Source organism: Melospiza melodia, chromosome 4 (assembly GCF_035770615.1).
Source record: "Melospiza melodia melodia isolate bMelMel2 chromosome 4, bMelMel2.pri, whole genome shotgun sequence".
NCBI classification, from domain to species: domain Eukaryota; kingdom Metazoa; phylum Chordata; class Aves; order Passeriformes; family Passerellidae; genus Melospiza; species Melospiza melodia.
Genome location: NC_086197.1, coordinates 32,921,581 through 32,945,302, shown reverse-complemented (window position 1 = coordinate 32,945,302; position 23,722 = coordinate 32,921,581).

Below are 23,722 nucleotides of genomic sequence, written 5' to 3'. Positions count from 1 at the left end.
TGCAATCTGCCATCCAGAAGCGGGGCAGCTTACTTTTGTTTGCCAGAGAAATAGGCCTAGGTTTTTGTCTGGGGGCCTGTGGCTAGGAGTGGCCGGCTGGCTCCTAAGAATCCACGATACGCAGGATGTTTCCCAGACCCAAGGTGGCACCAGTGCCAAGTCGGGCTGGTTTGATAGTGCCAAGTGGCTCCTGCAAACTCCATCAAAAAGTTGGCAGGCGTGTTTTGTTTTCCAGGGAACAGCGCCGTTGATTTTGTTTGGGGGCCTGTGGCTGGGAGTGGCCGGCTGGCTCCTTAGAATCCACGATACGCAGGATGGTTCCCAGACCCAAGGTGGCACCAGTGCCAAGTCGGGCTGGTTTGATTACACCAAGTGGCTCCTGCAATCTGCCATCCAGAAGTGAGGCAGCTAAGTTTTGTTTGCCAGAAAAAAGGGCCGTGGTTTTTGTTGGGGGCCTGTGGCTGGGAGTGGCCGGCTGGCTCCTTAGAATCCACCATACGCAGGATGGTTCCCAGACCCAAGGTGGCACCAGTGCCAAGTCGGGCTGGTTTGATAGTACCAAGTGGCTCCTGCAATCTGCCATCCAGAAGCGGTGCAGTTGAGTTTTGTTTGCCAGAGAAAAGGGCCGTGGGTTGTGTTTGGGGGCATATGGCTGGGAGTGGCCGGCTGTCTCATTAAAAAGATCGATACGCAGGATGGTTCCCAGACCCAAGGTGGCACCAGTGCCAAGTCGGGCTGTTTTTATAGTACCAAGTGCGTCCTGCAATTTGCCATCCAGAAGAGGGGCAGTGGAGTTTTGTTTGCCAGAGAACAGCGCCGTTGTTTGTGTTTGGGAGCTTGTGGCTGGGAGTGGCCGACTGGCGCCGTAGAATCTGTGTTACGCAGCATGGTTCCCAGACCAGAGGTGGCACCAGTGCCAAGTTGGGCTGGTTTGATAGTACCAAGTGGCTCCTGCAATCTGCCATCCAGAAGCGGGGCAGCTTACTTTTGTTTGCCAGGGAAACGGGCCGAGGTTTGTGACTGGGGACCTATGGCTGGGAGTGACCGGCTGGCTCCTGAAAAGCTACGATAGGCAGGATTGTTCCCAGACCCATGGTGGCACCACAGCCAAGTTGGGCTGGTTTGATAGTACCAAGTGGCTCCTGCAATCTGCCATCAAAAAGTTGTCAGGTGAGTTTTGTTTTCCAGGGAAAAGCGCCGTTGTTTGTATTTGGGGGCCTGTGGCTGGGAGTGGCCGGCTGGCTCCTTTGAACCCACAATACGCAGGATGGTTCCCAGACCCAAGGTGGCACCAGTGCCAAGTCGGGCTGGTTTGATACTACCAAGTGCGTCCTGCAATCTGCCATCCAGAAGCGGGGCAGCTTAATTTTGTTTGCCAGGGAAACGGGCCGTGGGTTTTGTTTGGGGGCCTATGGCTGAGAGTGGCCGGCTGGCTCCTGAAAATCCACGCTAGGCAGCATGGTTCCCAGATGCAAGGTGGCACCAGTGCCAAGTCGGGCTGGTTTGATGGTGCAAAGTGGCTCCTGCAATCTGCCATCCAGAAGCGGGGCAGCTGATTTTTGTTTGCCAGAGAAAAATTCCGTGGATTGTTTTTGGGGGCATATTGCTGGGAGTGGCCGGCTGGCTCCTTAAAATGCTCGATACGCATGATGGTTCCCAGGTCCAAGGTGTCACCACTACCAAGTCGGCCTGCGGTTTTAGTATCAAGTTCATCCTGAGGCAGCTAAGTTTTGTTTGCCAGAAAAAAGGGCCGTGGTTTTTGTTGGGGGCCTGTGGCTGGGAGTGGCCGGCTGGCTCCTTAGAATCCACGATACGCAGGATGGTTCCCAGACCCAAGGTGGCACCAGTGCCAAGTCGGGCTAGTATGATGGTGCAAAGTGGCTCCTGCAATCTGCCATCCAGAAGCGGGGCAGATTACTTTTGTTTGCCAGGGAAAAGGGCTTAGCTTTGTGTCTCGGGGCCTATGGCTGGGAGTGACCGGCTGGCTCCTGAAAAGCTACGATAGGCAGGATGGTGACCAGACCCATGGTGGCACCAGTGCCAAGTTGGGCTGGTTTGATAGTACCAAGTGGCTCCTGCAATCTGCCATCAAAATGTCGGCAGGCGAGTTTTGTTTTCCAGGGAAAAGCGCCGTTGTTTGTGTTTGGGGGCCTGTGGCTGGGAGTGGCCGGCTGGCTCCTTAGAATCCACGATACGCAGGATGGTTCCCAGACCTGAGGTGGCACCAGTGCCAAGTCGGGCTGGTTTGATAGCACCAAGTGCGTCCTGCAATCTGCCATCCAGAAGCGGGGCAGCTTACTTTTGTTTGCCAGGGAAACGGGCCGAGCTTTTTGTCTGGGGGCCTATGGCTGGGAGTGACCGGCTGCCCCCTGAAAAGCTATGATAGGCAGAATGGTGAGCAGACCCATGGTGGCACAAGTGCCAAGTTGGGCTGGTTTGATAGTACCAAGTGGCTCCTGCAATCTGCCATCAAAAAGTTGGCAGGCGAGTTTTGTTTTCCAGGGAAAAGCGCCGTTGTTTGTGTTTGGGTGCCTATGTCTGGGAGTGGCCGGCTGGCTCCTTAGAATCCAGGATACGCAGGATGGTTCCCAGACCAGAGGTGGCACCAGTGCCAAGTCGGGCTGGTTTGATAGTACCGAGTGCGTCCTACAATCTGCCATCCAGAAGCGGGACAGCTTGCTTTTGTTTGCCAGGGAAACGGGTCGAGCTTTGTGTCTGGGGGCCTATGGCTGGGAGTGACCGGCTAGGTCCTGAAAAGCTAAGGTAGGCAGGATGGTGACCAGACCCATGGTGGCACAAGTGCCAAGTTGGGCTGGTTTGATAGTACCAAGTGGCTCCTGCAATCTGCCATCAAAAAGTTGGCAGGCGAGTTTTGTTTTCCAGGGAAAAGCGCCGTTGTTTGTGTTTGGGGGCCTTTAAATGGGAGTGGCCGGCTGGCTCCTTAGAATCCACGATACGCAGCATGGTTCCCAGACCAGAGGTGGCACCAGTGCCAAGTCGGGCTGGTTTTATAGTACCAAGTGGTTCCTGCAATCTGCCATCCAGAAGCGGGGCAGCTTACTTTGGTTTGCCAGGGAAAAGGGCAGAGCATTGTGTCTTTGCGCCTATGGCTTGGAGTGACCGGCTGGCTCCTGAAAAGCTACGATAGGCAGGATGGTGACCAGACCCATGGTGGCACCAGTGCCAAGTTGGGCTGATTTGATAGTACCAAGTGGCTCCTGCAATCTGCCATCAAAAAGTTGGCCGGCGAATTTTGTTTTCCAGGGAAAAGCGCTGTGGTTTGTGTTTGGGGGCCTGTGGCTGGGAGTGGCCGGCTGGCTCCTTATAATCCATGATACGCAGCATGGTTCCCAGACCCAAGGTGGCACCAGTGCCAAGTTGGGCTGGTTTGATAGTACCAAGTGGCTCTGGCAATCTGCCATCAAAAAGTTAGCAGACGAGTTTTGTTTTCCAGGGAAAAGCGCCGTTGTTTTTGTTTGGGGGCCTGTGGCTGGGAGTGGACGGATGGCTAATTAGAATCCACGATACGCAGGATGGTGACCAGACCCATGGTGGCACCAGTGCAAAGTCGGGCTGGTTTGATAGTACCAAGTGGCTCCTGGAATCTGCCATCCAGGAGCGGGATAACTTACTTTTGTTTGTCAGGGAAACGGGCCGAGGTTTGTGTCTGGGGGCCTATGGCTGGGAGTGACCGGCTGGCTCCTGAAAAGCTACGATAGGCAGGATGGTGACCAGACCCATGGTGGCACCAGTGCCAAGTTGGTCTGATTTGATAAAACCAAGTGGCTCCTGCAATCTCCCATCAAAAAGTTGGCAGGAGAGTTTTGTTTTCCAGGGAAAAGCGCCGTTGTTTGTGTTTGGGGGCCTGTGGCTGGGAGTGGCCAGCTGGCTCCTTAGAATCCACGATACGCAGCATGGTATCCAGACCCAAGGTGGCACCAGTGCCAAGTTTTGCTGGTTTGATAGTACCAAGTGGTTCCTGCAATCTGCCATCCAGAAGCGGGTCAGCTTACTTTTTTTTGCCAGGGAAACGGGCCGAGGTTTTTGTCTGGGGGCCTATGGCTGGGAGTGACCGGCTGGCTCCTGAAAAGCTACGATAGGCAGGATGGTGACCAGACCCATGGTGGCACCAGTCCCAAGTTGGGCTGATTTGATAGTACCAAGTGGCTCCTGCAATCTGCCGTCAAAATTTGGCAGGCGAGTTTTGTTTTCCAGGGAAAAGCGCTGTTGTTTGTGTTTGGGGGCCTGTGGCTGGGAGTGGCCGGCTGGCTCCTTAGAATCCACGATACGCAGGATGGTTCCCAGACCTGAGGTGGCACCAGTGCCAAGTCGGGCTGGTTTGATAGTACGAAATAGCTCCTGCAATCTGCCATCCAGAAGCGGGGCAGCTTACTTTTGTTTGCCAGGGAAACGGGCCGAGGTTTGTGTCTGGGGGCCTATGGCTGGGAGTGACCGGCTGGCTCCTGAAAAGCTACGATAGGCAGGATGGTGAGCAGACCCATGGTGGCACCAGTGCCAAGTTGAGCTGGTTTGATAGTACCAAGTGGCTCCTGCAATCTGCCATCAAAAAGTTGGCAGGCGAGTTTTGTTTTCCAGGGAAAAGCGCCGTTATTTGTGTTTGGGTGCCTATGGCTGGGAGTGGCCGGCTGGCTCCTTAGAATCCACGATACGCACCATAGTTCCCAGACCAGAGGTGGCACCAGTGCCAAGTCGGGCTGGTTTGATAGTACCAAGTGCGTCCTACAATCTGCCATCCAGAAGCGGGGCAGCTTACTTTTGTTTGCCAGGGAAACGGGCCGAGCTTTGTGTCTGGGGGCCTATGACTGGGAGTGACCGGCTGGCTCCTGAAAAGCTACGATAGGCAGGATGGTGACCAGACCCATGGTGGCACCAGTGCCAAGTTGGGCTGATTTGATAGCAGCAAGTGGCTCCTGCAATCTGCCATCAAAATGTCGGCAGGCGGGTTTTGTTTTCCAGGGAAAAGCGCTGTGGTTTGTGTTTGGGGGCCTGTGGCTGGGAGTGGCCGGCTGGCTCCTTATAATCCACGATACGCAGCATGGTTCCCAGACCCAAGGTGGCACCAGTGCCAAGTTGGGCTGGTTTGATAGTACCAAGTGGCTCTGGCAATCTGCCATCAAAAAGTTGGCAGACGAGTTTTGTTTTCCAGGGAAAAGCGCTGTGGTTTGTGTTTGGGGGCCTGTGGCTGGGAGTGACCGGCTGGCTCCTTAGAATCCACGATACGCAGGATGGTTCCCAGACCCAAGGTGGCACCAGTGCCAAGTTGGGCTGGTTTGATAGTACCAAGTGGTTCCTGCAATCTGCCATCCAGAAGCGGGGCAGCTTACTTTTGTTTGCCAGGGAAACGGGCCGAGCTTTGTGTCTGGGGGCCTATGGCTGGGAGTGACCGGCTGGCTCCTGAAAAGCTACGATAGGCAGGATGGTGACCAGACCCATGGTGGCACCAGTGTCAAGTTGGGCTGGTTTGATAGTACCAAGTGGCTCCTGCAATCTGCCATCAAAAATTTGGCAGGCGAGTTTTGTTTTCCAGGGAAAAGCGCCGTTGTTTTTGTTTGGGGGCCTGTGGCTGGGAGTGGACGGATGGCTAATTAGAATCCACGATAGGCAGGATGGTGACCAGACCCATGGTGGCACCAGTGCCAAGTTGGGCTGGTTTGATAGTACCAAGTGGCTCCTGCAATCTGCCATGCAGAAGCGGGGCAGCTTACTTTTGTTTGCCAGGGAAACGGGCCGAGCTTTGTGTCTGGGGGCCTATGGCTGGGAGTGACCGGCTGGCTCCTGAAAAGCTACGATAGGCAGGATGGTGACCAGACCCATGGTGGCACCAGTGCCAAGTTGGGCTGATTTGATAGTAGCAAGTGGCTCCTGCAATCTGCCATCAAAATGTCGGCACGCGGGTTTTGTTTTCCAGGGAAAAGCGCTGTGGTTTGTGTTTGGGGGCCTGTGGCTGGGAGTGACCGGCTGGCTCCTTAGAATCCACGATACGCAGGATGGTTCCCAGACCCAAGGTGGCACCAGTGCCAAGTTGGGCTGGTTTGATAGTACCAAGTGCGTCCTGCAATCTGCCATCCAGAAGCGGGGCAGCTTACTTTTGTTTGCCAGGGAAACGGGCCGAGGTTTGTGTCTGGGGGCCTATGGCTGGGAGTGACCGGCTGGCTACTGAAAAGCTAAGATAGGCAGGATGGTGACCAGACCCATGGTGGCACCAGTGTCAAGTTGGGCTGGTTTGATAGTACCAAGTGGCTCCTGCAATCTGCCATCAAAATGTTGGCAGGCGAGTTTTGTTTTCCAGGGAAAAGCGCCGTTGTTTTTGTTTGGGGGCCTGTGGCTGGGAGTGGCCGGCTGGCTCCTTAGAATCCACGATACGCAGGATGGTTCCCAGACCAGAGGTGGCACCAGTGCCAAGTTGGGCTGGTTTGATAGTACCAAGTGCGTCCTGCAATCTGCCATCCAGAAGCGGGGTAGCTTACTTTTGTTTGCCAGGGAAACGGGCCGAGGTTTGTGTCTCGGGGCCTATGGCTGGGAGTGACCGGCTGGCTCCTGAAAAGCTACGATAGGCAGGATGGTGACCAGACCCATGGTGGCACCAGTGCCAAGTTGGGCTGGTTTGATAGTACCAAGTGGCTCCTGCAATCTGTCAACAAAAAGTTGGCAGGCGAGTTTGTTATCCAGGGAAATGCGCCGTTGTTTGTGTTTGGGGGCCTGTGGCTGGGAGTGGCCGGCTGGCTCCTTAGAATCCACGATACGCAGCATGGTTCCCAGACCTGAGGTGGCACCAGTGCCAAGTCGGGCTGGTTTGATGGTGAAAAGTGGCTCCTGCAATCTGCCATCCAGTAGCGGGATAACTTATTCTGTTTGCCAGGGAAACGGGCCAAGGTTTTTGTCTGGGGGCCTATGGCTGGGAGTGACCGGCTGGCTCCTGAAATGCTACGATAGGCAGGATGGTGACCAGACCCATGGTGGCACCAGTGTCAAGTTGGGCTGGTTTGATAGTACCCTGTGGCTCCGGCAATCTGCCATCAAAATGTTGGCAGGCGAGTTTTGTTTTCCAGGGAAAAGCGCCGTTGTTTGTGTTTTGGGGCCTGTGGCTGGGAGTGGCCGGCTGGCTGCTTAGAATCCACGATACGCAGGATGGTTCCCAGACCAGAGGTGGCACCAGTGCCAAGTCGGGCTGGTTTGATACTACCAAGTGCGTCCTGCAATCTGCCATCCAGAAGCGGGACAGCTTACTTTTGTTTGCCAGGGAAACGGGCCGAGCTTTGTGTCACGGGGCCTATGGCTGGGAGTGACCGGCTGGCTCCTGAAAAGCTACGATAGGCAGGATGGTGAGCAGACCCATGGTGGCACCAGTGCCAAGTTGGGCTGGTTTGATGGTGCAAAGTGGCTCCTGCAATCTGCCATCCAGAAGTGGGGCAGCTTACTTTTGTTTGCCAGGGAAACGGGCCGAGGTTTTTCTCTGGGGGCCTGTGGCTGGGAGTGACCGGCTGGCGCCTGAACAGCTACGATAGGCAGGATGGTGACCAGACCCATGGTGGCACCAGTGCCAAGATGGGCTGATTTGATAGTAGCAAGTGGCTCCTGCAATCTGCCATCAAAATGTTGGCAGGCGAGTTTTGTTTTCCAGGGAAAAGCGCCGTTGTTTGTGTTTGGGGGCCTGTGGCTGGGAGTGGCCGGCTGGCTCCTTAGAATCCACGATACGCAGCATGGTTCCCAGACCAGAGGTGGCACCAGTGCCAAGTCGGGCTGGTTTGATAGTACCAAGTGCGTCCTGCAATCTGCCATCCAGAAGCGGGGCAGCTTACTTTTGTTTGCCAGGGAAACGGGCCGAGCTTTGTGTCTGGGCGCCTATGGCTGGGAGTGACCTGCTAGGTCCTGAAAAGCTACGATAGGCAGGATGGTGACCAGACCCATGGTGGCACCAGTGCCAAGTTGGGCTGATTTGATAGTACCAAGTGGCTCCTGCAATCTGCCATCTAAAAGTTGGCAGGCGAGTTTTGTTTTCCAGGGAAAAGCGCCGTTGTTTGTGTCTGGGGGCCTGTGGCTGGAGTGGCCGGCTGGCTCCTTAGAATGAACGATACGCAGGATGGTTCCCAGACCTGAGGTGGCACCAGTGCCAAGTCGGGCTAGTTTGATGGTGCAAAGTGGCTCCTGCAATCTGCCATCCAGAAGCGGGGTAGCTTACTTTTGTTTGCCAGGGAAACGGGCCGAGGTTTTTCTCTGGGGGCCTATGGCAGGGAGGGACCGGCTGTCTCCTGAAAAGCTACGATAGGCAGGATGGTGACCAGACCCATGGTGGCACCAGTGCCAAGTTGGGCTGATTTGATAGTAGCAAGTGGCTCCTGCAATCTGCCATCAAAAAGTTGGCAGGCGAGTTTTGTTTTCCAGGGAAAAGCGCCGTTGTTTGTGTTTGGGGGCCTGTGGCTGGGAGTGACCGGCTGGCTCCTTAGAATCCATGATACGCAGGATGGTTCCCAGACCCAAGGTGGCACCAGTGCCAAGTCGGGCTGGTTTGATAGTACCAAGTGGTTCCTGCAATCTGCCATCCAGAAGCGGGGCAGCTTACTTTGTTTGCCAGGGAAACGGGCCGAGCTTTTTGTCTGGGCGCCTATGGCTTGGAGTGACCGGCTAGGTCCTGAAAAGCTACGATAGGCAGGATGGTGACCAGACCCATGGTGGCACCAGTGCCAAGTTGGGCTGGTTTGATAGTACCAAGTGGCTCCTGCAATCTGCCATCAAAAAGTTGGCAGGCGAGTTTTGTTTTCCAGGGAAAAGCGCCGTTGTTTGTGTTTGGGGGCCTGTGGCTGGGAGTGGACGGATGGCTCCTTAGAACCACGATACGCAGGATGGTTCCCAGACCAGAGGTGGCACCAGTGCCAAGTCGGGCTGGTTTGATAGTACCAAGTTGTTCCTGCAATCTGCCATCCAGAAGCGGGGCAGCTTAGTTTTGTATGCCAGGGAAACGGGCCGAGGTTTTTGTCTGGGGGCCTATGGCTGGGAGTGACCGTCTGGCTCCTGAAAAGCTACGATAGGCAGGATGGTGACCAAACGCATGGTGGCACCAGTGCCAAGTTGGGCTGATTTGATAGTACCAAGTGGCTCCTGCAATCTGCCATCAAAATGTTGGCAGGCGAGTTTTGTTTTCCAGGGAAAAGCGCCGTTGTTTGTGTTTGGGGGCCTGTGGCTGGGAGTGGCCGGCTGGCTGCTTAGAATCCACGATACGCAGGATGGTTCCCAGACCAGAGGTGGCACCAGTGCCAAGTCGGGCTGGTTTGATACTATCAAGTGCGTCCTGCAATCTGCCATCCAGAAGCGGGGCAGCTTACTTTTGTTTGCCAGGGAAACGGGCCGAGCTTTGTGTCTGGGGGCCTATGGCTGCGAGTGACCGGCTGGCTCCTGAAAAGCTACGATAGGCAGGATGGTGCCCAGACCCATGGTGGCACCAGTGCCAAGTTGGGCTGGTTTGATAGTACCAAGTGGCTCCTGCAATCTGCCATCAAAAAGTTGGCAGGCGAGTTTTGTTTTCCAGGGAAAAGCGCCGTTGTTTTTGTTTGGGGGCCTGTGTCTGGGAGTGGACGGATGGCTCCTTAGAATCCACGATACGCAGGATGGTTCCCAGACCAGAGGTGGCACCAGTGCCAAGTCGGGCTAGTTTGATGGTGCAAAGTGGTTCCTGCAATCTGCCATCCAGAAGCGGGGTAGGTTAATTTTGTTTGCCAGGGAAACGGGCCGAGGTTTGTGTCTGGGGGCCTATGGCTGGGAGTGACCGGCTGGCTCCTGAAAAGCTACGATAGGCAGGATGGTGACCAGACCCATGGTGGCACCAGTGCCAAGTTGGGCTGATTTGATAGTACCAAGTGGCTCCTGCAATCTGCCATGAAAAAGTTGGCAGGCGAGTTTTGTTTTCCAGGGAAAAGCGCCGTTGTTTTTGTTTGGGGGCCTGTGGCTGGGAGTGGCCGGCTGGCTCCTTAGAATCCACGATACGCAGGATGGTTCCCAGACCAGAGGTGGCACCAGTGCCAAGTTGGGCTGGTTTGATAGTACCAAGTGCGTCCTGCAATCTGCCATCCAGAAGCGGGGTAGCTTACTTTTGTTTGCCAGGGAAACGGGCCGAGGTTTGTGTCTCGGGGCCTATGGCTGGGAGTGACCGGCTGGCTCCTGAAAAGCTACGATAGGCAGGATGGTGACCAGACCCATGGTGGCACCAGTGCCAAGTTGGGCTGGTTTGATAGTACCAAGTGGCTCCTGCAATCTGCCATCAAAAAGTTGGCAGGCGAGTTTGTTATCCAGGGAAATGCGCCGTTGTTTGTGTTTGGGGCCTGTGGCTGGGAGTGGCCGGCTGGCTCCTTAGAATCCACGATACGCAGCATGGTTCCCAGACCTGAGGTGGCACCAGTGCCAAGTCGGGCTGGTTTGATGGTGAAAAGTGGCTCCTGCAATCTGCCATCCAGTAGCGGGATAACTTATTTTGTTTGCCAGGGAAATGGGCCAAGGTTTTTGTCTGGGGGCCTATGGCTGGGAGTGACCGGCTGGCTCCTGAAATGCTACGATAGGCAGGATGGTGACCAGACCCATGGTGGCACCAGTGTCAAGTTGGGCTGGTTTGATAGTACCCAGTGGCTCCGGCAATCTGCCATCAAAATTTGGCAGGCGAGTTTTGTTTTCCAGGGAAAAGCGCCGTTTTTTTTTTTGGGGGCCTGTGGCTGGGAGTGGGCGGATGGCAAATTAGAATCCACGATACGCAGGATGGTTCCCAGACCAGAGGTGGCACCAGTGCCAAGTCGGGCTGGTTTGATGGTGCAAAGTGGCTCCTGCAATCTGCCATCCAGAAGCGGGGCAGCTTATTTTTATTTGCCAGGGAAACAGGCCGAGGTTTTTGTCTGGGGGCCTATGGCTTGGAGTGACCGCCTGGCTCCTGAAAAGCTACGATAGGCAGGATGGTGACCAGACCCATGGTGGCACCAGTGCCAAGTTGGGCTGGTTTGATAGTACCAAGTGGCTCCTGCAATCTGCCATCAAAATGTTGGCAGGCGAGTTTTGTTTTCCAGGGAAAAGCGCCGTTGTTTGTGTTTTGGGGCCCGTGGCTGGGAGTGGCCGGCTGGCTGCTTAGAATCCACGATACGCAGGATGGTTCCCAGACCAGAGGTGGCACCAGTGCCAAGTCGGGCTGGTTTGATACTACCAAGTGCGTCCTGCAATCTGCCATCCAGAAGCGGGACAGCTTACTTTTGTTTGCCAGGGAAACGGGCCGAGCTTTGTGTCACGGGGCCTATGGCTGGGAGTGACCGTCTAGGTCCTGAAAAGCTACGATAGGCAGGATGGTGAGCAGACCCATGGTGGCACCAGTGCCAAGTTGGGCTGGTTTGATAGTACCAAGTGGCTCCTGCAATCTGCCATCAAAAAGTTGGCAGGCGAGTTTTGTTTTCCAGGGAAAAGCGCCGTTGTTTTTGTTTGGAGGCCTGTGGCTGGGAGTGGCCGGCTTGCTAATTGGAATCCACGATACGCAGGATGGTTCCCAGACCAGAGGTGGCACCAGTGCCAAGTTGGGCTGGTTTGATGGTGCAAAGTGGCTCCTGCAATCTGCCATCCAGAAGTGGGGCAGCTTACTTTTGTTTGCCAGGGAAACAGGCCGAGGTTTTTCTCTGGGGGCCTATGGCTGGGAGTGACCGGCTGGCGCCTGAACAGCTACGATAGGCAGGATGGTGACCAGACCCATGGTGGCACCAGTGCCAAGATGGGCTGATTTGATAGTAGCAAGTGGCTCCTGCAATCTGCCATCAAAATGTTGGCAGGCGAGTTTTGTTTTCCAGGGAAAAGCGCCGTTGTTTTTGTTTGGGGGCCTGTGGCTGGGAGTGGCCGGCTGGCTCCTTAGAATCCACGATACGCAGCATGGTTCCCAGACCAGAGGTGGCACCAGTGCCAAGTCGGGCTGGTTTGATAGTACCAAGTGGCTCCGGAAATCTGCCATCCAGAAGCGGGGCAGCTTACTTTTGTTTGCCAGGGAAACGGGCCGAGCTTTGTGTCTGGGCGCCTATGGCTGGGAGTGACCTGCTAGGTCCTGAAAAGCTACGATAGGCAGGATGGTGACCAGACCCATGGTGGCACCAGTGCCAAGTTGGGCTGATTTGATAGTACCAAGTGGCTCCTGCAATCTGCCATCTAAAAGTTGGCAGGCGAGTTTTGTTTTCCAGGGAAAAGCGCCGTTGTTTGTGTCTGGGGGCCTGTGGCTGGAGTGGCCGGCTGGCTCCTTAGAATGAACGATACGCAGGATGGTTCCCAGACCTGAGGTGGCACCAGTGCCAAGTCGGGCTAGTTTGATGGTGCAAAGTGGCTCCTGCAATCTGCCATCCAGAAGCGGGGTAGCTTACTTTTGTTTGCCAGGGAAACGGGCCGAGGTTTTTCTCTGGGGGCCTATGGCAGGGAGGGACCGGCTGGCTCCTGAAAAGCTACGATAGGCAGGATGGTGACCAGACCCATGGTGGCACCAGTGCCAAGTTGGGCTGATTTGATAGTAGCAAGTGGCTCCTGCAATCTGCCATCAAAAAGTTGGCAGGCGAGTTTTGTTTTCCAGGGAAAAGCGCCGTTGTTTGTGTTTGGGGGCCTGTGGCTGGGAGTGACCGGCTGGCTCCTTAGAATCCATGATACGCAGGATGGTTCCCAGACCCAAGGTGGCACCAGTGCCAAGTCGGGCTGGTTTGATAGTACCAAGTGGTTCCTGCAATCTGCCATCCAGAAGCGGGGCAGCTTACTTTGTTTGCCAGGGAAACGGGCCGAGCTTTTTGTCTGGGCGCCTATGGCTTGGAGTGACCGGCTAGGTCCTGAAAAGCTACGATAGGCAGGATGGTGACCAGACCCATGGTGGCACCAGTGCCAAGTTGGGCTGGTTTGATAGTACCAAGTGGCTCCTGCAATCTGCCATCAAAATGTTGGCAGGCGAGTTTTGTTTTCCAGGGAAAAGCGCCGTTGTTTGTGTTTGGGGGCCTGTGGCTGGGAGTGGACGGATGGCTCCTTAGAACCACGATACGCAGGATGGTTCCCAGACCAGAGGTGGCACCAGTGCCAAGTCGGGCTGGTTTGATAGTACCAAGTTGTTCCTGCAATCTGCCATCCAGAAGCGGGGCAGCTTAGTTTTGTATGCCAGGGAAACGGGCCGAGGTTTTTGTCTGGGGGCCTATGGCTGGGAGTGACCGTCTGGCTCCTGAAAAGCTACGATAGGCAGGATGGTGACCAAACGCATGGTGGCACCAGTGCCAAGTTGGGCTGATTTGATAGTACCAAGTGGCTCCTGCAATCTGCCATCAAAATGTTGGCAGGCGAGTTTTGTTTTCCAGGGAAAAGCGCCGTTGTTTGTGTTTGGGGGCCTGTGGCTGGGAGTGGCCGGCTGGCTGCTTAGAATCCACGATACGCAGGATGGTTCCCAGACCAGAGGTGGCACCAGTGCCAAGTCGGGCTGGTTTGATACTATCAAGTGCGTCCTGCAATCTGCCATCCAGAAGCGGGGCAGCTTACTTTTGTTTGCCAGGGAAACGGGCCGAGTATTGTTTCTGGGGGCCTATGGCTGCGAGTGACCGGCTGGCTCCTGAAAAGCTACGATAGGCAGGATGGTGCCCAGACCCATGGTGGCACCAGTGCCAAGTTGGGCTGGTTTGATAGTACCAAGTGGCTCCTGCAATCTGCCATCAAAAAGTTGGCAGGCGAGTTTTGTTTTCCAGGGAAAAGCGCCGTTGTTTTTGTTTGGGGGCCTGTGTCTGGGAGTGGACGGATGGCTCCTTAGAATCCACGATACGCAGCATGGTTCCCAGACCAGAGGTGGCACCAGTGCCAAGTCGGGCTAGTTTGATGGTGCAAAGTGGTTCCTGCAATCTGCCATCCAGAAGCGGGGTAGCTTACTTTTGTTTGCCAGGGAAACGGGCCGAGGTTTGTGTCTGGGGGCCTATGGCTTGGAGTGACCGCCTGGCTCCTGAAAAGCTACGATAGGCAGGATGGTGACCAGACCCATGGTGGCACCAGTGCCAAGTTGGGCTGGTTTGATAGTACCAAGTGGCTCCTGCAATCTGCCATCAAAATGTTGGCAGGCGAGTTTTGTTTTCCAGGGAAAAGCGCCGTTGTTTGTGTTTTGGGGCCTGTGGCTGGGAGTGGCCGGCTGGCTGCTTAGAATCCACGATACGCAGGATGGTTCCCAGACCAGAGGTGGCACCAGTGCCAAGTCGGGCTGGTTTGATACTACCAAGTGCGTCCTGCAATCTGCCATCCAGAAGCGGGACAGCTTACTTTTGTTTGCCAGGGAAACGGGCCGAGCTTTGTGTCACGGGGCCTATGGCTGGGAGTGACCGTCTAGGTCCTGAAAAGCTACGATAGGCAGGATGGTGAGCAGACCCATGGTGGCACAATGCCAAGTTGGGCTGGTTTGATAGTACCAAGTGGCTCCTGCAATCTGCCATCAAAAAGTTGGCAGGCGAGTTTTGTTTTCCAGGGAAAAGCGCCGTTGTTTTTGTTTGGAGTCCTGTGGCTGGGAGGGGCCGGCTTGCTAATTGGAATCCACGATACGCAGGATGGTTCCCAGACCAGAGGTCGCACCAGTGCCAAGTTGGGCTGGTTTGATGGTGCAAAGTGGCTCCTGCAATCTGCCATCCAGAAGCGGGGCAGCTTACTTTGTTTGCCAGGGAAACGGGCCGAGCTTTTTGTCTGGGCGCCTATGGCTTGGAGTGACCGGCTAGGTCCTGAAAAGCTACGATAGGCAGGATGGTGACCAGACCCATGGTGGCACCAGTGCCAAGTTGGGCTGGTTTGATAGTACCAAGTGGCTCCTGCAATCTGCCATCAAAATGTTGGCAGGCGAGTTTTGTTTTCCAGGGAAAAGCGCCGTTGTTTGTGTTTGGGGGCCTGTGGCTGGGAGTGGACGGATGGCTCCTTAGAACCACGATACGCAGGATGGTTCCCAGACCAGAGGTGGCACCAGTGCCAAGTCGGGCTGGTTTGATAGTACCAAGTTGTTCCTGCAATCTGCCATCCAGAAGCGGGGCAGCTTAGTTTTGTATGCCAGGGAAACGGGCCGAGGTTTTTGTCTGGGGGCCTATGGCTGGGAGTGACCGTCTGGCTCCTGAAAAGCTACGATAGGCAGGATGGTGACCAAACGCATGGTGGCACCAGAGCCAAGTTGGGCTGATTTGATAGTACCAAGTGGCTCCTGCAATCTGCCATCAAAATGTTGGCAGGCGAGTTTTGTTTTCCAGGGAAAAGCGCCGTTGTTTGTGTTTGGGGGCCTGTGGCTGGGAGTGGCCGGCTGCCTGCTTAGAATCCACGATACGCAGGATGGTTCCCAGACCAGAGGTGGCACCAGTGCCAAGTCGGGCTGGTTTGATACTATCAAGTGCGTCCTGCAATCTGCCATCCAGAAGCGGGGCAGCTTACTTTTGTTTGCCAGGGAAACGGGCCGAGTATTGTTTCTGGGGGCCTATGGCTGCGAGTGACCGGCTGGCTCCTGAAAAGCTACGATAGGCAGGATGGTGCCCAGACCCATGGTGGCACCAGTGCCAAGTTGGGCTGGTTTGATAGTACCAAGTGGCTCCTGCAATCTGCCATCAAAAAGTTGGCAGGCGAGTTTTGTTTTCCAGGGAAAAGCGCCGTTTTTTTTGTTTGGGGGCCTGTGTCTGGGAGTGGACGGATGGCTCCTTAGAATCCACGATACGCAGCATGGTTCCCAGACCAGAGGTGGCACCAGTGCCAAGTCGGGCTAGTTTGATGGTGCAAAGTGGTTCCTGCAATCTGCCATCCAGAAGCGGGGTAGGTTACTTTTGTTTGCCAGGGAAACGGGCCGAGGTTTGTGTCTGGGGGCCTATGGCTGGGAGTGACCGGCTGGCTCCTGAAAAGCTACGATAGGCAGGATGGTGACCAGACCCATGGTGGCACCAGTGCCAAGTTGGGCTGGTTTGATAGTACCAAGTGGCTCCTGCAATCTGCCATCAAAATGTTGGCAGGCGAGTTTTGTTTTCCAGGGAAAAGCGCCGTTGTTTGTGTTTTGGGGCCTGTGGCTGGGAGTGGCCGGCTGGCTGCTTAGAATCCACGATACGCAGGATGGTTCCCAGACCAGAGGTGGCACCAGTGCCAAGTCGGGCTGGTTTGATACTACCAAGTGCGTCCTGCAATCTGCCATCCAGAAGCGGGACAGCTTACTTTTGTTTGCCAGGGAAACGGGCCGAGCTTTGTGTCACGGGGCCTATGGCTGGGAGTGACCGTCTAGGTCCTGAAAAGCTACGATAGGCAGGATGGTGAGCAGACCCATGGTGGCACCAGTGCCAAGTTGGGCTGGTTTGATAGTACCAAGTGGCTCCTGCAATCTGCCATCAAAAAGTTGGCAGGCGAGTTTTGTTTTCCAGGGAAAAGCGCCGTTGTTTTTGTTTGGAGGCCTGTGGCTGGGAGGGGCCGGCTTGCTAATTGGAATCCACGATACGCAGGATGGTTCCCAGACCAGAGGTCGCACCAGTGCCAAGTTGGGCTGGTTTGATGGTGCAAAGTGGCTCCTGCAATCTGCCATCCAGAAGTGGGGCAGCTTACTTTTGTTTGCCAGGGAAACGGGCCGAGGTTTTTCTCTGGGGGCCTATGGCTGGGAGTGACCGGCTGGCGCAAGAACAGCTACGATAGGCAGGATGGTTACCAGACCCATGGTGGCACCAATGCCAAGATGGGCTGATTTGATAGTAGCAAGTGGCTCCTGCAATCTGCCATCAAAATGTTGGCAGGCGAGTTTTGTTTTCCAGGGAAAAGCGCCGTTGTTTGTGTTTGGGGGCCTGTGGCTGGGAGTGGCCGGCTGGCTCCTTAGAATCCACGATACGCAGCATGGTTCCCAGACCAGAGGTGGCACCAGTGCCAAGTCGGGCTGGTTTGATAGAACCAAGTGGCTCCGGAAATCTGCCATCCAGAAGCGGGGCAGCTTACTTTTGTTTGCCAGGGAAACGGGCCGAGCTTTGTGTCTGGGCGCCTATGGCTGGGAGTGACCTGCTAGGTCCTGAAAAGCTACGATAGGCAGGATGGTGACCAGACCCATGGTGGCACCAGTGCCAAGTTGGGCTGATTTGATAGTACCAAGTGGCTCCTGCAATCTGCCATCTAAAAGTTGGCAGGCGAGTTTTGTTTTCCAGGGAAAAGCGCCTTTGTTTGTGTCTGGGGGCCTGTGGCTGGAGTGGCCGGCTGGCTCCTTAGAATGAACGATACGCAGGATGGTTCCCAGACCTGAGGTGGCACCAGTGCCAAGTCGGGCTAGTTTGATGGTGCAAAGTGGCTCCTGCAATCTGCCATCCAGAAGCGGGGTAGCTTACTTTTGTTTGCCAGGGAAACGGGCCGAGGTTTTTCTCTGGGGGCCTATGGCAGGGAGGGACCGGCTGTCACCTGAAAAGCTACGATAGGCAGGATGGTGACCAGACCCATGGTGGCACCAGTGCCAAGTTGGGCTGATTTGATAGTAGCAAGTGGCTCCTGCAATCTGCCATCAAAAAGTTGGCAGGCGAGTTTTGTTTTCCAGGGAAAAGCGCCGTTGTTTGTGTTTGGGGGCCTGTGGCTGGGAGTGACCGGCTGGCTCCTTAGAATCCACGATACGCAGGATGGTTCCCAGACCCAAGGTGGCACCAGTGCCAAGTCGGGCTGGTTTGATACTACCAAGTGGTTCCTGCAATCTGCCATCCAGAAGCGGGGCAGCTTACTTTGTTTGCCAGGGAAAAGGGCCGAGCTTTTTGTCTGGGCGCCTATGGCTTGGAGTGACCGGCTAGGTCCTGAAAAGCTACGATAGGCAGGATGGTGACCAGACCCATGGTGGCACCAGTGCCAAGTTGGGCTGGTTTGATAGTACCAAGTGGCTCCTGCAATCTGCCATCAAAATGTTGGCAGGCGAGTTTTGTTTTCCAGGGAAAAGCGCCGTTGTTTGTGTTTGGGGGCCTGTGGCTGGGAGTGGACGGATGGCTCCTTAGAACCACGATACGCAGGATGGTTCCCAGACCAGAGGTGGCACCAGTGCCAAGTCGGGCTGGTTTGATAGTACCAAGTTGTTCCTGCAATCTGCCATCCAGAAGCGGGGCAGCTTAGTTTTGTATGCCAGGGAAACGGGCCGAGGTTTTTGTCTGGGGGCCTATGGCTGGGAGTGACCGTCTGGCTCCTGAAAAGCTACGATAGGCAGGATGGTGACCAAACGCATGGTGGCACCAGTGCCAAGTTGGGCTGATTTGATAGTACCAAGTGGCTCCTGCAATCTGCCATCAAAATGTTGGCAGGCGAGTTTTGTTTTCCAGGGAAAAGCGCCGTTGTTTGTGTTTGGGGGCCTGTGGCTGGGAGTGGCCGGCTGGCTGCTTAGAATCCACGATACGCAGGATGGTTCCCAGACCAGAGGTGGCACCAGTGCCAAGTCGGGCTGGTTTGATACTATCAAGTGCGTCCTGCAATCTGCCATCCAGAAGCGGGGCAGCTTACTTTTGTTTGCCAGGGAAACGGGCCGAGTATTGTTTCTGGGGGCCTATGGCTGCGAGTGACCGGCTGGCTCCTGAGAAGCTACGATAGGCAGGATGATGCCCAGACCCATGGTGGCACCAGTGCCAAGTTGGGCTGGTTTGATAGTACCAAGTGGCTCCTGCAATCTGCCATGAAAAAGTTGGCAGGCGAGTTTTGTTTTCCAGGGAAAAGCGCCGTTGTTTCTGTTTGGGGGTCTGTGGCTGGGAGTGGCCGGCTGGCTCCTTAGAATCCACGATACGCGGCATGGTTCCCAGACCAGAGGTGGCACCAGTGCCAAGTTGGGCTGGTTTGATAGTACCAAGTGCGTCCTGCAATCTGCCATCCAGAAGCGGGGTAGCTTACTTTTGTTTGCCAGGGAAACGGGCCGAGGTTTGTGTCTCAGGGCCTATGGCTGGGAGTGACCGCCTGGCTCCTGAAAAGCTACGATAGGCAGGATGGTTCCCAGACCCATGGTGGCACCAGTGCCAAGTTGGGCTGGTTTGATAGTACCAAGTGGCTCCTGCAATCTGCCATCAAAAAGTTGGCAGGCGAGTTTGTTATCCAGGGAAAAGCGCCGTTGTTTTTGTTTGGGGGCCTGTGGGTGGGAGTGGCCAGATGGCTCCTTAGAATCCACGATACGCAGGATGGTTCCCAGACCAGAGGTGGCACCAGTGCCAAGTCGGGCTGGTTTGATGGTGAAAAGTGGCTCCTGCAATCTGCCATCCAGAAGCGGGATAACTTACTTTTGTTTGCCAGGGAAACGGGCCGAGGTTTTTGTCTGGGGGCCTATGGCTGGGAGTGACCGGCTGGCTCCTGAAAAGCTACGATAGGCAGGATGGTGACCAGACCCATGGTGGCACCAGTGCCAAGTTGGGCTGGTTTGATAGTACCAAGTGGCTCCTGCAATCTGCCATCAAAATGTTGGCAGGCGAGTTTTGTTTTCCAGGGAAAAGTGCCGTTGTTTGTGTTTGGGGGCCTGTGGGTGGGAGTGACCGGCTGGCTCCTTAGAATCCACGATACGCAGGATGGTTCCCAGACCAGAGGTCGCACCAGTGCCAAGTCGGGCCAGTTTGATGGTGCAAAGTGGCTCCTGCAATCTGCCATCCAGAAGCGGGGTAGCTTACTTTTGTTTGCCAGGGAAAAGGGCCGAGTTTTGTATCTGGGGGCCTATGGCAGGGAGGGACCGGCTGGCTCCTGAAAAGCTACGATAGGCAGGATGGTGACCAGACCCATGGTGGCGCCAGTGCCAATTTGGGCTGATTTGATAGTAGCAAGTGGCTCCTGCAATCTTCCATCAAAATGTTGGCAGGCGAGTTTTGTTTTCCAGGGAAAAGCGCCGTTGTTTGTGTTTGGTGGCCTGTGGCTGGGAGTGACCGGCTGGCTCCTTAGAATCCACGATACGCAGGATGGTTCCCAGACCCAAGGTGGCACCAGTGCCAAGTTGGGCTGGTTTGATAGTACCAAGTGGTTCCTGCAATCTGCCATCCAGAAGCGGGACAGCTTACTTTTGTTTGCCAGGGAAACGGGCCGAGGTTTTTCTCTGGGGGCCTATGGCTTGGAGTGACCGGCTAGGTCCTGAAAAGCTACGATAGGCAGGATGGTGACCAGATCCATGGTGGCACCAGTGCCAAGTTGGGCTGGTTTGATAGTACCAAGTGGCTCCTGCAATCTGCCATCAAAAAGTTGGCAGGCGAGTTTTGTTTTCCAGGGAAAAGCGCTGTGGTTTGTGTTTGGGGGCCTGTGGCTGGGAGTGGCCGGCTGGCTCCTTAGAATCCACGATACGCAGGATGGTTCCCAGACCAGAGGAGGCACCAGTGCCAAGTCGGGCTGGTTTAATGGTGAAAAGTGGCTCCTGCAATCTGCCATCCAGAAGCGGGATAACTTACTTTTGTTTGCCAGGGAAACGGGCCAAGGTTTTTGTCTGGGGGCCTATGGCTGGGAGTGACCGGCTGGCTCCTGAAAAGCTACGATAGGCAGGATGGTGACCAGACCCATGGTGGCACCAGTGTCAAGTTGGGCTGGTTTGATAGTACCAAGTGGCTCCTGCAATCTGCCATCAAAATTTGGCAGGCAAGGTTTGTTTTCCAGGGAAAAGCGCCGTTGTTTTTGTTTGGGGGCCTGTGGGTGGGAGTGGCCAGATGGCTAATTAGAATCCACGATACGCAGCATGGTTCCCAGACCAGAGGTGGCACCAGGGCCAAGTCGGGCTGGTTTGATACTATCAAGTGCGTCCTGCAATCTGCCATCCAGAAGCGGGGTAGCTTACTTTTGTTTGCCAGGGAAACGGGCCGAGGTTTGTGTCTGGGGGCCTATGGCTGGGAGTGACCGGCTGGCTCCTGAAAAGCTACGATAGGCAGGATGGTGACCAGACCCATGGTGGCACCAGTGCCAAGTTGGGCTGGTTTGATAGTACCAAGTGGCTCCTGCAATCTGCCATCAAAAAATTGGCAGGCGAGTTTTGTTTTCCAGGGAAAAGCGCCGTTGTTTTTGTTTGGGGGCCTGTGGGTGGGAGTGGCCGGCTGGCTCCTTAGAATCCACGATACGCAGGATGGTTCCCAGACCAGAGGTGGCACCAGTGCCAAGTCGGGCTAGTTTGATGGTGCAAAGTGGCTCCTGCAATCTGCCATCCAGAAGCGGGGCAGCTTACTTTTGTTTGCCAGGGAAACGGGCCGAGTATTGTTTCTGGGGGCCTATGGCTGCGAGTGACCGGCTGGCTCCTGAAAAGCTACGATAGGCAGGATGGTGACCAGACCCATGGTGGCACCAGTGCCAAGTTGGGCTGATTTGATAGTACCAAGTGGCTCCTGCAATCTGCCATCACAAAGTTGGCAGGCGAGTTTTGTTTTCCAGGGAAAAGCGCCGTTGTTTGTGTTTGGGGGCCTGTGGCTGGGAGTGGACGGATGGCTCCTTAGAACTACGATACGCAGGATGGTTCCCAGACCAGAGGTGGCACCAGTGCCAAGTCGGGCTGGTTTGATACTACCAAGTGGTTCCTGCAATCTGCCATCCAGAAGCGGGGCAGCTTACTTTTGTTTGCCAGGGAAACGGGCCGAGGTTTGTGTCTGGGGGCCTATGGCTGGGAGTGACCGCCTGGCTCCTGAAAAGCTACGATAGGCAGGATGGTGACCAGACCCATGGTGGCACCAGTGCCAAGTTGGGCTGGTTTGATAGTACCAAGTGGCTCCTGCAATCTGCCATCAAAAAGTTGGCAGGCGAGTTTGTTATCCAGGGAAAAGCGCCGTTGTTTGTGTTTGGGGGCCTGTGGCTGGGAGTGGCCGGCTGGCTCCTTAGAATCCACGATACGCAGGATGGTTCCCAGACCTGAGGTGGCACCAGTGCCAAGTCGGGCTGGTTTGATGGTGAAAAGTGGCTCCTGCAATCTGCCATCCAGAAGCGGGATAACTTACTTTTGTTTGCCAGGGAAACGGGCCGAGGTTTTTATCTGGGGGCCTGTGGCTGGGAGTGACCGGCTGTCTCCTGAAAAGCTACGATAGGCAGGATGGTGACCAGACCCATGGTGGCACCAGTGCCAAGTTGGGCTGGTTTGATAGTACCAAGTGGCTCCTGCAATCTGCCATCAAAATGTTGGCAGGCGAGTTTTGTTTTCCACGGAAAAGTGCCGTTGTTTGTGTTTGGGGGCCTGTGGGTGGGAGTGACCGGCTGGCTCCTTAGAATCCACGATACGCAGGATGGTTCCCAGACCAGAGGTCGCACCAGTGCCAAGTCGGGCCAGTTTGATGGTGCAAAGTGGCTCCTGCAATCTGCCATCCAGAAGCAGGGTAGCTTACTTTTGTTTGCCAGGGAAACGGGCCGAGTTTTGTGTCTGGGGGCCTATGGCTGTGAGTGACCGGCTGGCTCCTGAAAAGCTACGATAGGCAGGATGGTGACCAGACCCATGGTGGCACCAGTGCCAAGTTGGGCTGATTTGATAGTACCAAGTGGCTCCTGCAATCTGCCATCAAAAAGTTGGCAGGCGAGTTTTGTTTTCCAGGGAAAAGCGCCGTTGTTTGTGTCTGGGGGCCTGTGGCTGGGAGTGGCCGGCTGGCTCCTTACAATGAACGATACGCAGGATGGTTCCCAGACCTGAGGTGGCACCAGTGCCAAGTCGGGCTAGTTTGATGGTGCAAAGTGGCTCCTGCAATCTGCCATCCAGAAGCGGGGTAGCTTACTTTTGTTTGCCAGGGAAACGGGCCGAGGTTTTTCTCTGGGGGCCTATGGCAGGGAGGGACCGGCTGGCTCCTGAAAAGCTACGATAGGCAGGATGGTGACCAGACCCATGGTGGCACCAGTGCCAAGTTGGGCTGGTTTGATAGTACCAAGTGGCTCCTGCAATCTGCCATCAAAATGTTGGCAGGCGAGTTTTGTTTTCCAGGGAAAAGCACCGTTGTTTGTGTTTGGTGGCCTGTGGCTGGGAGTGACCGGCTGGCTCCTTAGAATCCACGATACGCAGGATGGTTCCCAGACCCAAGGTGGCACCAGTGCCAAGTTGGGCTGGTTTGATAGTACCAATTGGTTCCTGCAATCTGCCATCCAGAAGCGGGGCAGTTTACTTTTGTTTGCCAGGGAAACGGGCCGAGGTTTTTCTCTGGGGGCCTATGGCTTGGAGTGACCGGCTAGGTCCTGAAAAGCTACGATAGGCAGGATGGTGACCAGACCCATGGTGGCACCAGTGCCAAGTTGGGCTTGTTTGATAGTACCAAGTGGCTCCTGCAATCTGCCATCAAAAAGTTGGCAGGCGAGTTTTGTTTTCCAGGGAAAAGCGCTGTGGTTTGTGTTTGGGGGCCTGTGGCTGGGAGTGGCCGGCTGGCTCCTTAGAATCCACGATACGCAGGATGGTTCCCAGACCAGAGGTGGCACCAGTGCCAAGTCGGGCTGGTTTGATGGTGAAAAGTGGCTCCTGCAATCTGCCATCCAGAAGCGGGATAACTTACTTTTGTTTGCCAGGGAAACGGGCCAAGGTTTTTGTCTGGGGGCCTATGGCTGGGAGTGACCGGCTGGCTCCTGAAAAGGTACGATAGGCAGGATGGTGACCAGACCCATGGTGGCACCAGTGTCAAGTTGGGCTGGTTTGATAGTACCAAGTGGCTCCGGCAATCTGCCATAAAAATTTGGCAGGCGAGGTTTGTTTTCCAGGGAAAAGCGCCGTTGTTTTTGTTTGGGGGCCTGTGGGTGGGAGTGGCCAGATGGCTAATTAGAATCCACGATACGCAGCATGGTTCCCAGACCTGAGGTG